We start from the raw sequence: 19476 nt of genomic DNA, 5'->3' as shown, positions 1-19476 counted from the left end.
ATTGGCACTGTCAGGAGGTGTGACTTTCTTAGAGTAGGTGTGGTCCTGTTGGAGCAAGTGTGTCACTGTGGGGGTGGGTTTTGAGGTCTCATATATGCTTAAGCAAAGCCTTCTTCCTTCCTTCCTTCCTTCCTTCCTTCCTTCCTTCCTTCCTTCCTTCCTTCCTTCCTTTCTTTCTTTCTTTCAGATTTATTGATTGATTATGTATACAGTGTTCTGCCTACATGTATGCCTGCACACCAGAAGAGGGCACCAGACCTTATTATTACAGATGGTTGTGAGCCACCATGTGGTTGCTGGGAATTGAACTCAGAACCTTTGGAAGAGCAGCCTCTTAATCACTGAGCCATCTCTCCAGCCCTCAGTTCACTTTCTGTTGCCTTGGAATCAAGAGGTAAGACCTCTCAGCTCCTTCTCCAGCACCATATCTGCCTGCATGCTGCCTTGCTTGCTGCCATGACAATAATGGACTAAACCTCTGAACTGTAAGCCAGCCCCAATTAAATGTTTTCCTTTATAAGAGTTGCCTTGGAGGCCAGGTGGTGGTGGTACACGCCTTTAATCTCAGCACTTAGGAGGCAGAGCCAGGTGGATCTCTGTAAATTCAAAGCCAAGCCAGCCTGCTCTACTGAGCGAGATCCAGGACAGGCACCAAAACTACACAGAGAAACCCTGTCTCAGAAAACAACAACAACAAAAGAATTGTAAAGAGTTGCCATGGTTATGGTGTCTTTTCACTGCAATAGAAACCCCAACTAAGACAGACAGTGTAGATAAAGTGTTCTGTGTAGCACCAAGAAGCCAGCCCTGCTTCAAACCAGGAGAGATATGGAAAATGAAAGCACAACAGAATGCAGCACATCTTCTGTTTTGTGGTGTGTGTGTGTTTACAATTTATTAGTCCTCTCTTTAGAAATTTGCATCATCTTGGGACTAGAAAGCTGGCTTAGAAGTTAAAAGAATTTACCTTGGTTTTGTTTTGTTTTTCGAGACAGGGTTTTTCTGTTCAGTTTTGGTGCTGTCCTGGATCTTGCTCTGTAGATCTGGCTGGCCTTGAACTCACAGAGATCCTCCTGGCTCTGCCTCCTGAGTGCTGGGATTAAAGGCGTGAGCCACCACGGCCCAGCAAATTTGCCATTCTCGCAGAGGACCAGACGTTGGTTGCCAGCACTCACACTCACATCAGGAGACTCACAAATACCCATAATTCTAGTTCCAGAGTTTCTAATGTCCTCTGGATGGCCTACATAGGGACCTGTGTGCCTGTGGTGTGCATTAAAATTCACGCAGGCACATACATACACTTAAATAAAAACAAATCTTTAAAAAAAAAAACAAAAACAAAAGAGCCCCTCGGTGATGTGCACACCTTTAATCCTAGTACTCAGGAGGCAGAGGCAGGTGAATTTCGGTGAGTTCCAGGCCAGTCTGATTTACAGAGAGAGTTCAAGGACAGCCAGAGCTGTTACACAGAGAAACCCTGTCTCAAGAAAAAAAAAAAAAAAAAAGGGAAATGAGGGGACAGAGAGATGGCTTAGCAGTTAGCAGTTAGGAGTACCGGTTGCTCTTCCAAAGGACCCTGGTTCAATTCCCAGCACCGGCATGGCCACTCACAGATATGTGTAACTCCAGGTCCAGGGGATCCAGTGCCCTCACACAGACATACGTGCAAGCACAACACCAATGCGCATGAAATAAAAGTAAATACATTTTTTAAAAAGTTGAATAAAAGAAAAGAACGATTCAAAAACAAAACAAAACAAAGGCACACAAAGGAAAATGCGCGGTCACTGAGAGGCTCACATCACCCCAGTTTCTGCTCTTTGGACTGTCATCCACTCTCCGGCTCACCTTCTGCCATCATCAACGTTGGCCCCTGCAGTCCCCGTGACCACATTCCTTCTGTTCTCAGTTTCCTTTCCTTGTTTTCTTGAGGTCTTTTTCTGCTCATACAGACCATGTCTTACACGCCTCATTTTTATTTGCGTAATCCAAAGAGTCACGAAACTAGACTGAAGCCAGTTGCCTTCCCACCATAAGAAACGATATCTGAATCCAAGTACAAAGATGACACCTGTTGTGGTTTTGTGCATTTTGTCCAGTTTTCCCCACCTTTCTGTGTTTGGTACGCTTGCCTTCCTGGGATGAAGGATGACCGTTTGTTTCCCTCTGAACTGGATGGTTGGTCATGTACTTCCTGGTCCAGTGATTGTGCCATTATGGTGTCAATGATCTTCGAACAACCAGAGGAAAAGAGGTCCCATTTTATTTATGTCTTTATTTTTGTTTTGTTTTGTTTTCCCAACAGGGTTTTTTTATTTAGCCTTGGCTATCCTGGAACTCACTCTGTAGATCAGGGTGGTCACAAACTCACAAAGATCCGCCTGCTTCTGCCTCCCAAGTGCTGGGATTAAAGATGTGTGCCACCATGGCCCAATATATTTTTTTAAGTATTTTATTTATTTATTTATTTATTTATTTACTTTGTTTATGTATCTGGGTCTGTGTGTCTATGTGTGGGCATATACATATGCATGTAGGCTCCCTAGAAGACCAGAAGAGGGCGTTGGATCTCTTGGAGCTGGAGTTATAAGGGATTATTAGCCACTCAACATGGGTACTAGGGGAACTTGAGTCTTTTGCAAAAGCAGCAAGTGCTTTTAGCCATAGAGACTTCTCTCAAGTCCAGCTTGTTGGTTTTGTTGTTTATTGGTTGTTTTGAGAGGCTCTAGCCCTGTAGCCCAGGCTACATAACTTTCCTGCTCCTTCCATCTTGCCTATCCAAGAACCATGCCAGACTGATTTGGGGGGGGGGCTGCGGGCGGGGGAGGATTCGAGACAGGGTTTCACTGTGTAGCCCTGGCTGACCTAGAACTCACTCTGTAGACCAGGCTGGCCTCGAACTCACAGAGACCCGATTGCCTGTGCCTCCCGAGTGCTGGGATTAAAAGCATGCACAACCACCACCCAGCTAATTTTTTTTTAATGTAGAGAGGATAAATAGTAAGTAATATGATTCTGACGATGCAAAAGGTCAGATCAGATCAGATTAAAAACATAAATGCAGGTTTATTGGGCAGTTCCCAGGAATTCACCAATTCCAAAGAACAGGCCAGAGAAGTCACACACCTAGGCTAAGGCAGAGGGGTTTTATAGACCTTAGGTGAGGGGTGATGGTGAGCCAACCAGGAGCTGGGACTGTGTCCAAGTATGGTCAAAAGCAAGGTCCCTGGGCAGACACTTGGGTGCCATTCCTTTATTCAGAGTTTTCTCAGTGTAGATGGAGTTGGGGGAAGCAGGGTAGATTAAAGATATTCGCCACCACCACCAGGCTAAACTATCTTTAAAGATTCTTTTCAGACATAGAATCCTAGATGGTGCTTGGTGGTGGTTGTGCACACCTTTAATCCCAGCACTCAGAAGGCAGAGGCAGGCAGATCTCTGAGTTCCAGGCCAGCCTGGTTTACAGAGCGTGTTCCAGGACAGCCAGGGCTACACAGAGAAACCCTGTCTTGAAAAACAAAAAACAAAACAAAACAAAGAAAAAAGAAATCCTGATGGTTCTTTACAGAGATTTTGTGAAGATCTTGGTGAATGGATAGATGAGAAGACATGCAGGATCCTTTGCTGGTCCAGCTGGTACCAGGTTGTTCCTGGTTTGGAGAGAATTTCATGTACCAGATGCTGTGCTCTGGGAGTGGCAGAGAAAGGGAAAACTCAACCTCATATCCAGTAAGGGATTTCGGAGTGCAATCAGAGGGAGCGTGACTGAAGTTCGGGAGACAATGGCTACCATATCAGTAAGCAGGACAAGTAACCTCCATCTCCAAGGTTGCATGGTTCAAACATAGCAGTTAGATATTTTTAAAATTTTCATGACTTAAAAAAAATTGTGGGGGATGGAGAGATGGCTCAGAGGTTAAGAGCACCAACTGCTCTTCCAGAGGTCCTGAGTTCAATTCCCAGCAACCACATGGTGGCTCACAACCATCTGTAATGAGATCTGGCACCCTCTTCTGTATACATAATAAATAAATAAATCTTAAAAAAAAGCAATTAAAAAAAATTGTAGGTGCTTGGGTATGTGTATATGTCATGGCATGTACGAGGAAATCAGAGAAAAACTTGTGAGAGTCAGTTCTTCCCTTCCATTATTCAGACCTGGGGACTGAACTCAGGTCACCAGATTTTGTGACAATGACTTTACCCACTGAGCCATTTCATGAGGTCCAGCATTTAGATCCCAATTAAGAGCTCATGTTTCCTGCATAAAGAGGATTGTAGTGAGTCTTTCTTGTGGACCACCAGCTCACAAATAACAACATGGAGACTAGATATTAATTATGAAAGGTTGGCCTTAGCTTAGACTTTTCCCAACTGGCTCTTAAAACTTAAATTACCCAGTTTCTATTACCCTACACTCTGCAACATGGCTTGGTTACCTCTCCTCTGTACCGTATGTCCGACTTCTTCAGTGTCTCACTGGCATCTCTCCTGCACCTAGATTCATCCCTCTAACTTCCTCTCCCTGCCCACAAGTCCCACCTATTCTCTCCTGTCTAGCTATTGACCATTCAGCTCTTTATTGAACAAATCACAGTGACAAATCTTCACACGGTGTAAACAAATATTCTGCAACATTTCTCCCTTCTGTCTAAATAAAAAGGAAAGGTTTTTAACTCTAACACAGTAAAACTGTAAACAAAGAACAATTATTGGATAAGAATTACATTCACAATGTCCAGTCCATTTGTATTTGGAAAATTTGGAGAAACTACTCTATTATCTATCCTACCTTGGTGATTCCAAAGTTTTATCCTAAACCATTTTCTATCATAACTTGTATTAGCAACCTAAAAATACCTTTTTAGACATTAAAACATATTCTTAGATAAACAGCTTAGGCTTTTATGTCTCTCGACCTTATAAACTTCACATCTCCTTGTAAGTTTCTTTTCTGAATTTTGTGACAAGGAAAAACTGTAAAACTATATCTATTTGTGGTGATATATTGTGCACCCCAATAAAGCTTACCTGGGAATCAGAGGACAGAGCCAGCCGTTAGATAAGACATACAGGCCAGACAGTGATGGCACACACCCTTAATCCTATCACTCGGATCACAGAGATCCATTGGATCTCTGTAAGTTCAAGACCACACTGGGAACAGAGCCAGAGCCAGACATGGTGGCACACACTTTTTTTTTTTTTTTTTTTTTTTTTGGTTTTTCAAGACAGGGTTTCTCTGTGTAGCTTTGCACCTTTCCTGGAACTTGCTTTGTAGACCAGGCTGGCCTCGAACTCACAGAGATCCTCCTGGCTCTGCCTCCCAAGTGCTGGGATTAAAAGCATGCACCACCACTGCCTGGCATGGCACACATTTTAATCCCAGTACTGACATGCATACTGGCCTTTAATCCCAGGAAGTTAAGATGGCAGGGCAGAAAAAGATATATAAGGTGTGAGGAAACAGGAACTCATTCTCTTGAGGCTGAGGATTTCGTAGAGGTAAGAACATGGTTGGCTTGTTCTGTTTCTGATCTTTCAGCTTTCACCCCAATATCTGGCTCTGTTATTTTTTTATTAATAAGACCTTTTAAGATTTGTATTATATCTATTCTTCAACCCCACCAGAGACCCAAGAAAAATATAATATTATCTGAGTAAATAGAAAGTGCAGAGCAAACAACTTCCAAAACTATAGACACAACAGAGATATCTTGCTGCCTAGCCAGTAATCCAAGTTTCCTCTGCAACACTGGGGCATTCAATCTTCAGCCTACAGGCCTAGAATATCTGGCAGACTTTTCTGTGAAGCAGGAATTTTGAAAGACTACCTACCTTGTCTTGGCGATTACCTTCTTCTTCTTCTCCTCCTCCTCCTCCTCCTCCTCCTCCTCCTCCTCCTCCTCCTCCTCCTCCTCCTCCTTCTTCTCCTTCTTCTTCTTCTTGAGACAGGGTTTCCCTGTGTAGTTTTGTGCCTTTTCTGGAACTCACTTTGTAGACCAGGCTGGCCTGGAACTCACAGAGATCTGCCTGGCTCTGCCTCCCGAGTGCTGGGATTAAAGGCCTGTGCCACTACCACTCAGCCAGCTGCTTTCTTTTGTGTCCTGCTTATCCAATTAGGACAGCATACTGACTGTCAGCAGTCGAGGTAAGAGAAGTTTCTTACCCAGTGACTAGCTTTGCCACATTTGAAGCAAACTCTATGTGGAGATTCTTTGACACCCACCATTCTCTTTTGAAGTAAATTGGTGCTGCCAGGAACAGACATGTCTCACTGTCATGAAAAGCCTTATGTTATTAAAACATAATAACATAAACTTAAATGCCATATTCTGTAGGTCTCTGAAGTATTTGGAGACCATCTATCTATCCATCTATTTAAAATATATGTTTGACCCTTGAAAACATATCTAACATGACTATAATTTGATGGTTATAGATAACTAACTACTAACCTGCATTTCTTTATTATCCTAAATTGAAGTGTGATCCTAATTGGTTTTAACAATAAAAACCCAGAGTCAGATATTGAGGGCAAAAGTTGAAAGATCAGAGAATCAGAGCAGCAGCCAATAGAAACTTCTTACATCTATGAATCCTCAGACCAAATGGAGGCCAAGATCCTTTCTCCACCCATCTTGTATTCCTGTCTCCGCCTCCCTAATGCTGGGATTGAAGGTATAGACTACCACCTCCAGCTCTATTTCTCTTTTAGACTAGATCAATCTCATGTAGTCCAGGGTAGTCTTGTGTAGCTGTGTGGTCGCTACACAAGTGTGTGGGTTCACGTGGGTTCGTGGAATGAAGACACAGAGGCATCTTAAGAATGAATCTAGCCTATCATGGCTGCAGGGGAGTCCAGCCTCCAAGGACTGAAGCATTAACCCTTTGCCTAGGGCATATTTATTTACTCTTTTTTACAGTTTAGATAGTTAATTTCTGTACCTTCAAAGCAACCTAAAAGGAACTCCCAGAGACCAATGCCAGGTATAATTATTTGATTTATCAGGGACCTCGGTTTTCTGGGTTTCCTGGACCAAGTTTTGCATAGGCCTTTGATCCTTGGGGGACTCTCTGATTCTTGACTCTCAAATAAGATTCACATAGGGCGATAACAGAAACAAAAGGTAAGAGAAACAAAAGGTGTGGTTAAACAAAGAAAGGATTAGGATTAGATGCTACTCTCTGGAGACAAGCCAGGAGCTCAGCAGGATTGCCGCCACAGCCTTGAATTCCTGATCTTCCTGCTTCCTACTCCCAAGTGCTGGGATTAAAGGTATGTGCTACCACTGCCTGACCCTCTATAGTCAGTCTATGGTTAACTAGTGGCTAGCTCTACCCTCTGATCTCCAGGCAAGCTTTATTTGTCAGAACACAAACAAAATATCATACAACGCTAAATAGGTTTCAAAAACTAAACTTTACATCACATTTTCAAATGAGCTGCATAGGTACAATATCTTAAACAAGAACAGAAACATATACAGTATATAAAAAATAATCTTGAATTTGTATTGATATACAAAAATATCTTTTTTTACAAAAATATCTTAGTAGAGTAGAAACATATACACAGTATAACAAAAATAACCTAAAATTTATATCAATATACAAAAATTCATACAATGTAAAATATTTGAGACTAGTAGTTGCTTTTTTTGGTTTAAAAGTAGATTCAATAATCTACCCTTTTATCCTATTATTTCTCTATTCTCCCCCTTTTTTTCCAGAACAAGATCCCTGAATCTAATCTCCCTTGTTTAGTTTTCTCCATGACCATGACCAATAACAACTTGTAACCAACCCCCCTAAATGATGACATACATTTATAACCCATCAAATGACCAAAAACCACCCACCTCACCTCTTGAGAATGTGGACATTGTGTTCTCTAGACTACTTCCTTTTGTTTGGGGGCAATAGCATCTTTAGGGGAACCTGAGAAAACTGACATAATGGTCAAGTCTTGGGAAAGTTAGCAGTATCATGGTCCAGTCTCTATGTGATGGGAAAGGGATTATCTGAAATCCTGGCTGGAGTAGTCTGTGAGGTTGGATCATTTCAGCTAACAGCTTTGAAGTTGTTCTGGATGCAGAATTTTGAGGAAACTGCAACAGAGGCATCCTGAGAAGCTGGATCACCTGGGCTACTTGTCTTTATTGGTGTCTGGTCCTTTTGTTCTGAAAATACACAAACTTTTAAAGGTAACATACGTATCTGTATTAACACAAGTATAGAATGTGCAGAGTGTACAAATTGACTAAAGATGATTCCCTGCTCTGTGTTTGAGCAGTGAAAGGCATCTGTCAACTTTTAAGTCCATTTGTACTGCCTAACCAAACTGTAATATAAATCTCCATTCATGTCATGTGAAAGGATGGTGTGTAATAATAAGTCATGTAGCCAACATGATTTATCATGTCTACTCCAGTCTCAGAGCTGTTCCCATGTAGAGGGATCAGCTTATATGTTACCTGTATTATAGGCCTTTTTTTTTTTGTTTTGGATTTTTTTTGTTGTTGTTGCTCCTTCCTTCCTTCCTTCCTTCCTTCCTTCCTTCCTTCCTTCCTTCCTTCCTCCCTTCCTCCTTCCCTCCCTCCCTCCCTCTTTCCCTCCCTCCCTCCTCTCTCTCTCTCCCTCCCTCTTTCTCTCTCTCTCTCTCTCTCTCTCTCTCTCTCTCTCTCTCTCTCCCTCCCTCCCTCTCCTCTCTTTCCCCTTTTCTTTCTGTAGTCAAGATTTTCAGGAGCTCTCCCCTGAAAATCTGATCTTCATTAATTTTGAAGATTTCCATAGCTTTTTGTTTCCTGTGGAAACAAAGGCATAAACTCTTACCCAATGCAACATATTTTTTGACTTTCATTTTAAAGTTAAGACATCCACAAAATACACAGGCTGGTTTAATTTCGCAGCTCTTTTCACAATCCAATGTCTCTCAGCGGCATTTGTCCTTCACTCATCAGTATTCAAAAAATTCAAAGTCAACAAAACAACATATAGGATCCAAGTGCCCCGTGTATTTCCCATCCTGATGTAGCTTATCCTTTTTACATCACTTTACTCTCTTTAAAGATTTAACTATTTTTAAACTATTTATTTATTTATTATTATTATTTTGTTAATTAGCCTTTTTATTGTTTTTTTTTTTAATTGAAGGTCCCTTACTGGTCCTGCTTCCATGAGTGGCCAAGAACAAGGGGAAGGGGAGGCAACCAGCTGGCGCAGGGAGGGTCATTTCCACATTTCATTTACACACAAATCTAAACAGACAAGCACAGAGTCACTATTGTGGTTAGAAGTTGGCAGCATGGGATGGGGGAGATGAGGAGTAGGGGTGTTGTTAAAAAAAAAAAAGCAGGCTCCCCCCAAACTGGGTGCCTGGGAAGGTATTTATTTATTTTTTAACAACTTCCTATATCCATTTTATTTTTTTTCTTCAGCATCTAAGCACATTTTTAAGCATACTATATCTGTTCAGAGATTTTCTCAGTCTGAACGTGACTTTCTGTACTCTGCAACATTTTTCTGACCGCATGAACCAAACTTTAACCTGCAAAGCCCTCTGCTGTGTGGCTAGCTATGGTGTTGGCAGCTGGCTATGTCCCTTTGGGTCTGTGAGAGCCTAATCTCATACCGATGAATAACAGCCCTGGAGCTGTATTTACCTGCCCCAGCTCTATTGGTGAAATTATTTAGGCCACTCCACGTAGTTAAAAGGGAGTTTTATTTAATGGCATAACTTACAAATGAAGGGATAGGTAGGTTGCAGGTTGTGTGAAAGACGCAGCACAGTCCGGTGGTGTTCTCTGGAGAACTCTCCTCGGTCTACCTCTAGTGTCCATGGTCCAAGAAGGACCTGGTCTTCAGGGCCCTCCCTTGGCCCCACCTTGTAGGCGTGATAGTTACCGAAGCCTCAATGGGGGTTGGAACTTCCAGACCAAAGCTGGAATGGCTACCCACTACATCTCCCACTTTTGTCAAAATAAGAAGGTTCTAACTTAATACAAGACTATATACAAAGGAATGGTTATCAAATATTGCCCAGGAGTAATGAGGGATAATGACCTAGATAAGATGGAACTACAATCAATTCAAACAATATCAAGCAAGAAACACATACTAAAATCCAGAGAAGTCTGGAGCATAGGTAAATGGTATGTTACAAAGATCATTCCAAAAGCTGTCCTATCCTAAAGAACCTAATTCTAATACTTAATATGTTCTGTCTAAGATTATATATATATATATATATGTATATATATGTATATATATATATAAAGTTGTAACTATAACTGCTGGTCTTCAATCCCATCAAAGACCCGAGAAGGAATATAATGGTACCTGAGAAATGGTAGATGGATGCAAGCAACTTTCAGGAATCTTGCAAGAGTAGACCGAGACAGCTGGCAGCCTGGACAGTCACCTAATGTTTCTCAGCATTGTTGGTGCACTCAAATTGGCTACAGGCCTAGAGTATCTGACAGACCATTTTCAGAAGCAGCAATTCTGAAAGACTATCTTAGTGCTGTGGGATGTTCTATATGTCAAATTGATCTGATTGGTCAATAAATAAAACACTGATTGGCCAGTGGCCAGGCAGGAAGTATAGGCTGGACTAACAGAGAGAATTGAGAGAACAGGAAGGTGGAGGGAGTCACTGTCAGCCTCTGCCATGACAAGCAGCAAGTGAAGATGCCAGTAAGCCACGAGCCACGTGGCAAGGTATAGATTTATGGAAATGGATTAATTTAAGCTATAAGAATAGTTAGCAAGAAGCCTGCCATGGCCATACAGTTTGTAAGCAATATAAGTCTCTGTGTTTACTTGGTTGGGTCTGAGTGGCTGTGGGACTGGTGGGTGAGAGAGATTTGTCCTGACTGTGGGCAAGGCAGGAAAACTCTAGTTACACTCCTCATAGAGGGTAAGGCCTCCCTTGGTTAGTCAACACAGGCTGGTATACCAAGGTGGGGCCTGACCTAGCCCCTCTTCCTTGCATCAAGGCTGAGTAAGGCATCATACCATAGGGAATAGGCTCTAAAAAGCCAGTTTCTGTGCCTGAGATAAGTCCTGGTCCCATTGCCAGGGGACCCACAAACACATGAAGCCATGCAACTTTAACCACATTCAGAGGCCTAGTTTGGTCCCATGCAGGCTCCCCAGCTGTTAGTTCAGAGTCTGGGAGCTCCCACTAGCTTGGGTCAGCTGTCTCTGTGGTTTGTCTCATCATGATTCTGACCCCCCCCCCCTTATAATCCTTCCTCCCTCTCTTCAACTGAACCCCAGAATCTTAGCCAAGTGCTTGGCTGTGGGTCTCTGCATCTGTTTCCATCAGTTCTATGATGACAATTAGGGTAGATACCAATCTCAGTGCAGTTCAAGCTAGTTCTCCACTATTGCTAGGAGTCTTAGCTGGGGACATCCTTGTGAGTTCCTGGGGATTTCCCTAGCTCCAGATTTTTCCCCATCCCCTTAATGGTACACTCTGTCAAGATATCTCTTTCATTGCTCTCCCTCCCTCTCTTTCCCCCAACTCGGCCATCTCAAGCTCTCATGTTCCCACCTCCCCTCTACTCCCTCCTCCCATTTTACACTTTCTCCTTAACCCTTTCCCCTTCCTGGGGCAATCCATGTGTGTCTCTCTTAGTGTCCTCCTCTGCTGTGGATATCATTCTATATAAATAAAACACTGATGGCCAGTGACCAGGCAGGAAGTAGGTGGGACAAGGAGAGAGGAGAATTCTGGGAAGTGAAAGGCTGAGGGAGAGACACTACAGCCACTGCCAGGACAAGCAGCATGTGAAGACGCTGGTAAGCCACCAGCCATGTGGCAAGGTATAGATTTATAGAAATGGGTTAATTTAAGATAAAAGAACAGTTAGCAAGAAGCCTGCCAGGGCCATACAGTTTATAAGTGATATAAGCGTCTGAGTGATTATTTTATAAGTGGATTGTGGGACTGCGGGGCTTGGGGAACCTGGAGAGAAGCTCTCCAGCAACAAATGGCCCCCATTGGTCTACTCTTGCAAGATTCCCGAAAGTTGCTTGCATCCATCTACCATTTCTCAGGTACCATTATGTTCCTTCTCAGGTCTTTGATGTGGTTGAAAACTAGATAGTTGTAATTTCCTCAGTTATGATAAAAGATAAGTTAGATATAAAACCTTAAACTCACAAATATAAGCTAGATAGGACATCTTTAATATTGTAACTGTAATTCTTGCTCGATAATTGTTTTGTTATATGTAATTTACCATGTTAAAGTTAAAACCTTACTTTTTAAAAAAAGAAAAAAAGGGGAAATGCTGTGGATATCATTCCAACAACAAAAAAATCAGATGTTTGTAGTTATGTGGATTAATGTCAGGGTCTTTGATTTGATTCCATTAATCAACATGTCTGTTTTTTATGCTAATGCCAAGCTGTTTTTATTATTGTAGCTCTATAGTAGAGCTTGAAGTCAGAGATGGTGATGCCTCTGGAAGTTCCTTTATTGTATAGGATTGTTTTGGCTATCCGTTCTTTCAAGGTCTGTGAAGAATTGCATTGGGATTTTTGATGGGGATTGCATTGAATCTGTAGATTGCTTTTGGTAAGATTGCCATTTTTTATTATGTTGAGCCTACCTATCCAAGAACATGGGAGGTCTTTTCATTTTCTGATATGTTCTTCAATTTCTTTCTTCAAAGACTTAAAATTTTTGTCATAGAGGTCTTTCACTTGTTTGGTTAGAGTTACCCCAAGATATTTCATGTTATTTGTGGCTATTGTAAAGGGTAATGTTTCTGTAATTTATTTCTCAGCCCATTTATCATTTGTATATAGGAGGGTTACTGATTTTTTTTTTTAGTTAATCTTGTATCTTGACACATTACTGAAAGTGTTTATCAACTGTAGGAGTTCCTTGGTAGAATTTTTGGGGTCATTTATGTATAGTATATCATCTGCAAATAGTGAAAGTTTGACTTTTTCCTTTCTAATTTGTATCTCCTTGATCTCCTTTTGTTGTCTTATTGCTCTAGCTAGAACTTTGAGTATTATATTGAATAGATATGGAAAGAGTGGACAGCTTTGTCTTGTTCCTGATTTTAGTGGAATCTCTTTGAGTTTCTTGCCATTTAGTTTGATGTTGGCTGTTGGTTTGCTGTATATTGCCTTTATTTTGTTTAGGTATGTTCCTTGTATCCCTGATCTCTCCAAGACTTTTATCATGAAGGGGTGTTGGATTTTGTCAAAGACTTTTTCATCATCTAATGAAATGATCATGTGGTTTTTTTTCTTCAGTTTGTTTATATAGTGGATTACATTGACAGATTTTTGTATGTTGAACCATCCCTGCATCTCTGGGATGAAGCCTACTTGATCATGGTGGATGATTTTTTTGATGTGTTCTTGAATTCAGTTTGCTAGTATTTTATTGAGAATATTTACATCAATGTTCATAAGGGAGATTGGCCTATAATTCTCTTTCCTAGTTGCACCTTTATGTGGTTTGGGTAACTGTAGCGAGGTAAAAAGAGTTTGGCAATATTGTTTGGAACAATTTCAGGAGTATTTGTATTAGCTCTTTGAAAATCTGGTAGAATTCTGTGCTGAAACCATCCGGCTCTGGGCTTTTTTTGGTTGGGAGACTCTTGATGACTGCTTCTATTTCCTTAGGGGTTATAGGTCTATTTAAATTGTTTATCTGGTCTTGATTTAATTCTGGTATGTGGTACCTATCCAAAAAATTGTCCATTTCTTTTACATTTTCCAATTTTGTGGAGTACAGGTTTTCAAAGTATGACCTAATGATTCTCTGGATTCCTCAGTGTCTGTTATTATGTTCCCCTTTTCATTTCTGATTTTGTTAATTTGGATATTCTTTCTCTGCTTTTTGGTTAGTTTGCATAAGGGTTTGTCTATCTTGTTTATTCTCAAAGAACCAACTCTTTGTTTCATTGATTCTTTGAATTGTTCTCTTTGTTTCTATTTTACTGATTTCAGCCCTCAATTTGATTATTTCCTGTCATTTACTTCTCCTGAGTGAATTTGCTTCTTTTTGTTCTAGAGTTTTAAGGTGTACTGTTAAGTCACTAGTGTGAGATTTCTCCAACTTCTTTATGTGGGCATTTAGAGGTATGAACTTCCCTTTATTACTGCTTTCATAGTGTCCCATAAGTTTGGGTATGTTGTACATTCATTTTCATTAAATTCTAGGAAGTCTTTAATTTCTTTCTTTATTTCTTCTTTGACTCAGGTGATTTATTTAAGCATTGTTCAGTTTCCATGAGTTTGTAGGCTTTCTTCATTTTCTGTTGTTGTTGAATTCTAACTTTAAGCCATGGTGATCCAATAAGATACAGGAGGTTATTCCATTTTTTTTGTATCTGTTGAGATTTGTTTTGTTACCGAGTATGTGGTTAATTTTGGAGAAAGTTCCATGGGGTGCTGAAAAGAATGTATATTCTTTTGTGTTTGGGTGAAATGTTCTATAGATGTCTATTAGGTCCATTTGAGTGATAACATCTGTTAGTTCTCTTATCTCTCTGTTAAATTTCTGTCTGATAGACCTGTCCAGTGATGAGAGAGGGGTGTTGAAGTCTCCCACTATTAGTGTATGGGGTTTGATGTGTGATTTGAGCTTTAATAATTTTTTTTTTTAACAAATGTAGGTGACCTTGTATTTGGGGCATAAATGTTGAGACTTCATCCTGATGGATTTTTCCTGTGAGGAATATGAAATGCCCTTCTTCATCTCTTTTGATTGATTTTAGTTTGAAGTCTATTTGTTAGATATTAGGATAGCTACACGAACTTGTTTCTTAGGTCTATTTGATTGGAAAGTTTTTTCCCAACCCTTTACTCTGAGGTAAGGTCTGTTTTTGAGGTTGAGGTGTGTTTCTTGTATGTAGTAGAAGGATGGATCCTGTTTTCATACCCGTTCTGTTAGCCTGTGTCTTTTTGTTAGGCAAATTGATTCCATTGATATTAAGGAATATTAATGACCAGTAATTGTTAATTCCTGTCATTTTTTGGTGGTTGTGTGTGTGTGTGTGTGTGTGTGTGTGTGTGTGTGTGTGTGTGTTTTCCTTCTCTGGGATTTGCTGGTATGAGATTATCTATTGCCTGTGTTTTGGTGGTTGCAGCTAACTTCCTTGGGTTGGAGTTTTCCTTTTAGTACTTTCTGTAGGGCTAGATTTGTGGATATGTAATGTTTAAATCTGGTTTTGTCAGGGAATATCTTGTTTTCTCCATCTACGGTGATTGAAAGCTTTGCTGGGTATAGTAATCTGGGCTGGCATCCATTGTCTTTTAGTATCTGCAGCATGTCTGTCCAGGACCTTCTGACTTTCAGAGTTTCCATTGAGTAGTCGGGTGTAATTCTGATAGATCTGCCTTTATACATTACTTGACATTTCTCCTTTGCTGCTCTTAATATTCTTTCTTTATTCTATATGTTTAGTGTTTTGACTATTATGTGGCAAGTGACTTTTATTTGTGATTCAGTCTATTTGGTGTTCTGTCAGCTTCTTGTACTGTCATAGGCATGTCTTTCTTTAGGTTGGGAAAGTTTTCTTTTATAATTTTGTTGAATATATTTTCTGTGCCTTTAAGATGGAATTAGTCTTCTTCTTCTATCCCTAGTATTCTTAGGTTTGGTCTTTTCATGATTTCCCAGATTTCCTGGATGTTTTGTGTTAAAAATTTGCTGGACTTAACATTTTTTTTTGATTAATGAAAGTATTTCCTCTATCATATCCTCAACGCCTGATATTCTCTCTTCCATTTCTTGTATTATGTTGGTTATGCTTGACTCTGTAGTTTCTGTTCCTTTACTCAGATTTTCCTTTTCCTGAATTCCCTCTGTTTGTGTTTTCTTTATTGCTTCTATTTCAATTTTCAGGTCTTGAACTGTTTCCCTCATCTGTTTAATTGATTTTTCTTGACTTTCTTTAAGAGATTTCTTGATTTCCTCCAATTTTTTGTTTGTCTTTTCCTCCATTTCTTCAAGTGAGTTTTTCATTTCTTCTTTTAGGTCCTCTATCATCTTCATAAAGTTGTTTGTAAGGTCATTTTCTTCTGGGTCATCTGATTTGGGATGTTCAGGTCTTGCTGTTGTAGGATCACTAGATTCTGGTGGTGCTGTATTGCTCTTTATGTTGTTTAATGTGTCCTTACACTGCTGTCTGCCATTTCTTCCTTTAATCCCAACAGGTGGGGCTCCAGGTCGCTCTTCTTCCAGTTGGTGCAGGTGGGGCCTCTGGCTCCTGTGGTTCTTCTTCTTCCCAATAGGTCCAGGAAGGGGGCTATGGCTCCAGTGGTCACTAGTGCTGTTCCCATTCCGTGCATGGTGGGCATATGGCTCTGGTGGTCACTGGTTGGCTTGGAGAGGGGGCGGTGCCTTCACTGATTTTTTAACAATGATTGACTTCAGATGTAAATAGAATGATATCAGATCCAGAAGTTTGAGAAATATTAATTGAATAATAGGCTTTTGAAAATGATAATTCAATCATCTTGAGTGAGGTAACCCAGACTCAGAAGGACAAACATGGTATGTACTCACTCATAAGTGGATACTCGATACAAAGCAAAGGACAATCAGACTGAAACCCACAGATCCAGGGAGGCTACCTAGCAGAGAGGACCCTAGGATGACTGTGGCTTATAATAAGTTTTGGTTTCGCCCAATCACTGGGCATGCTTTAGTGAAACATTTCACTATTAGGATAAGAATTTGTACCATATCAAGCTGATGAAAGGATATGCTGACTGTACTTTCAGGAGGGGAGGCTAAAATCTTTTTAGAGTATGGATTAACCTATAGAAAAATGTCTGCCATAAATCAAACAGTGAAGGGGAAGATGAATAGGAATCTCACTTACACAACTCAAGTAAAACATAGCTCTCTGGCCGGGCGGTGGTGGCGCACGCCTTTAATCCCAGCACTCGGGAGGCAGAGCCAGGCAGATCTCTGTGAGTTCGAGGCCAGCCTGGGCTACCAAGTGAGTTCCAGGAAAGGCGCAAAGCTACACAGAGAAACCCTGTCTCGAAAAACCAAAAAAAAAAAAAAAACATAGCTCTCTGAACATACGAAGATAGGTTTCTTCTGTATCCCAGAATCTAATGAATATTTATATGTATAATTCAGCTATTATTTGGCTTAAAAGTGCTTATTGGAAAATGTTATCATTTTTACTATTTTCTACAGAGAAAATATTTTCCAGGTTCAAATAACTCTGGACTTTGGAATTATAACCTGTTTTTATGTTAAAAAAAACATTTAAGTGGAAAAATGCTGAGGGACCACTGAACTCGATGTTGTATTCACATATCTATATCAGTATAAAATAATGACTATAAATGTTTGTTTAAAAAGGTGAAATGCAAATGTGAATTTAACAAGAAGTTGTAGATTTTCAACACTGTACACAAACTCCTTTGTTACAAATAAATATTTATGCTTCTAACAAAAAAAAAGAAAATCCTAATTCAGAATGTAAAAGGGTGATCAGATCTTTAAAAGCAAGATCAGTACCCATAGATGAATGGATTAGAAATACAGCTGATATTGGATCTCATGCTTATGATGATACTTGGATAAAAGAAGTGATTCCTAAAAATTTTAAGGAAGATCAAAAGGTTAGATGTTTTAATTGTGGTAAACCAGGTCATCTGAAAAGGGATTGTAGGCAAGGCATTCCTAGGAACAATGTTTCTTCTAGAGGTATTCCAAACAGAAGCCCCAGCCTTCTGAAATAAGCAGAAGGTGTGGCAAAGGCTGGCATTGGACTAATGAATGTAGGTCAACATGGGACAGGCAAGGTAACCCGTTGACATCAGGAAATGCCTTGGTGGGGGGGGGGGTCTTGCAGGCTCCTGCATCAAATTTGGTTCAATCATTCCCTGTCGGGACTGGAGAAACTTCTCCACAGAGCAATTAAAGACTTAATGCCTGTTGTGAAAAACCATACTGCTCTGGATGACAGAACAGCTTTAGAAGATAAAACAAAAATTTCAGGAGAAACCATAAAGCGAATATTTTGGCAAAGTTCTATAAATGATCCAAGACCAAGTGAAAAATACAAATAAATGGCATTGAAATTGAGGGTTTGGTAGACACAGAGACAGATTGTAACAATAATTGCACCAAAACCTTGACATCTAAATTGGCCTCTTCTGGAGGTAAATGCTCAGCTTCTAGGGGCTGGAAGTTTATCTCAGGTAAAACAAAGTGCAAAATGAGTCAAGTGTATAGGGCCAGAAGGACAGAGAGGAAAAGTAAGCCATGTGTGGCTAATACAGCAATGAATTTATGGGAATGTGATTTGTTACAGCAATGGAATACCCAGATTAACATTCCTCCAATCACAGAAACAAACCATAAACTAATGTATGTTTATGAGAAAAACATTAAAAGGTATTATAACCGACCATTCAGGTTGCACATATGCAGGGCACAATAGCTAGCTATCTTTCAAAGGCACCAATAACCCTACCTTTAAAGTGGTGAACTGACAAACCTGTCTGGGTGGAATAACGGTAGCTGACATCAGAAAAATGACAGGCATTAGAACAGCTGGTACAGGAGCAGCTAGATGCTTGAAATTCTATTGTATTTGTTATTAAGGAATCTGGAAAATGGAGAGTGTTAACAGATATAAGCTATTAATAAGGTGGTTCAGAAAATGGGCTCTTTAAGCCTGGAATTCCTTTGCCTTCCTTATTACCTAAAGGATGGTCTATTGTAATGATTGATTTAAAAGACTGGTTTTTTTGTTGTTGTTTGTTTTTTAACTCTACCTCTACAAGAACAGGATAGAGAAAATTTTCCTTCACAGTGCCCACTTACAACAATTCTCAAACTGTTAAAAGATATCAGTGGAAAATTCTTCTACAACGAATGTTGAACAGCCTTACCTTGTACAACAGCCATTAGAAATAATTCATAATTGCTGGGTGGCAGTGGTGCGTGCCTTTAATCCCAGCACTGGGGAAGCAGAGCCAGGCGGACCTCTGTGAGTTCGAGGCCAGCTTGGTCTACAGAGTGAGATTCAGGACAGGCACCAAAATTACACAGAGAAACCCTGTCTCAAAAAATCCAAAAAGAAAAAAGAAATAGTTTCCTCAATCTATAATTTACCATTATATAGATGATATTTTACTAGCTGATTCAGATACAGATACCTTCGAGAAAATGTTTGAAGAAGTAGAGAAAATTTTGCCTTGTTGGAGATTACAAATTACTCCTGAGGTTTTGGAGGACGAGGACAGCTAGTGAGATGGGAAGTAATAAAGGAGGTCACTGGTCACTTCTCTGCTGCTTCTCTGATCATTCAGGTTCTTGCCCCAATATCTGTCTACCGAGTTTTTATTGATAAAGAATAAGTAGATAGGGGCTGGAGAGATGGCTCAGCAATTAAGAGCACTAGCTGTTCTTCCAGAGGTCCTGAGTTCAATTCCCAAAAACCACATGGTGGCTCACAACCATCT

At 40.3% G+C, this 19476-nt stretch overlaps 1 pseudogene; it reads right to left on the bottom strand.

The window, feature by feature from the left end:
* Positions 1 to 1847: 1847 nt before the first annotated feature.
* Positions 1848 to 16323, bottom strand: LOC114702194 (annotated as a pseudogene).
* Positions 16324 to 19476: the final 3153 nt, after the last annotated feature.

Source organism: Peromyscus leucopus, chromosome 8b (genome assembly GCF_004664715.2).
Source record: "Peromyscus leucopus breed LL Stock chromosome 8b, UCI_PerLeu_2.1, whole genome shotgun sequence".
NCBI classification, from domain to species: Eukaryota; Metazoa; Chordata; class Mammalia; order Rodentia; family Cricetidae; genus Peromyscus; species Peromyscus leucopus.
Note: the sequence above shows the minus strand (reverse complement) of the source record. Positions and strands in the feature narration are given on the sequence as shown.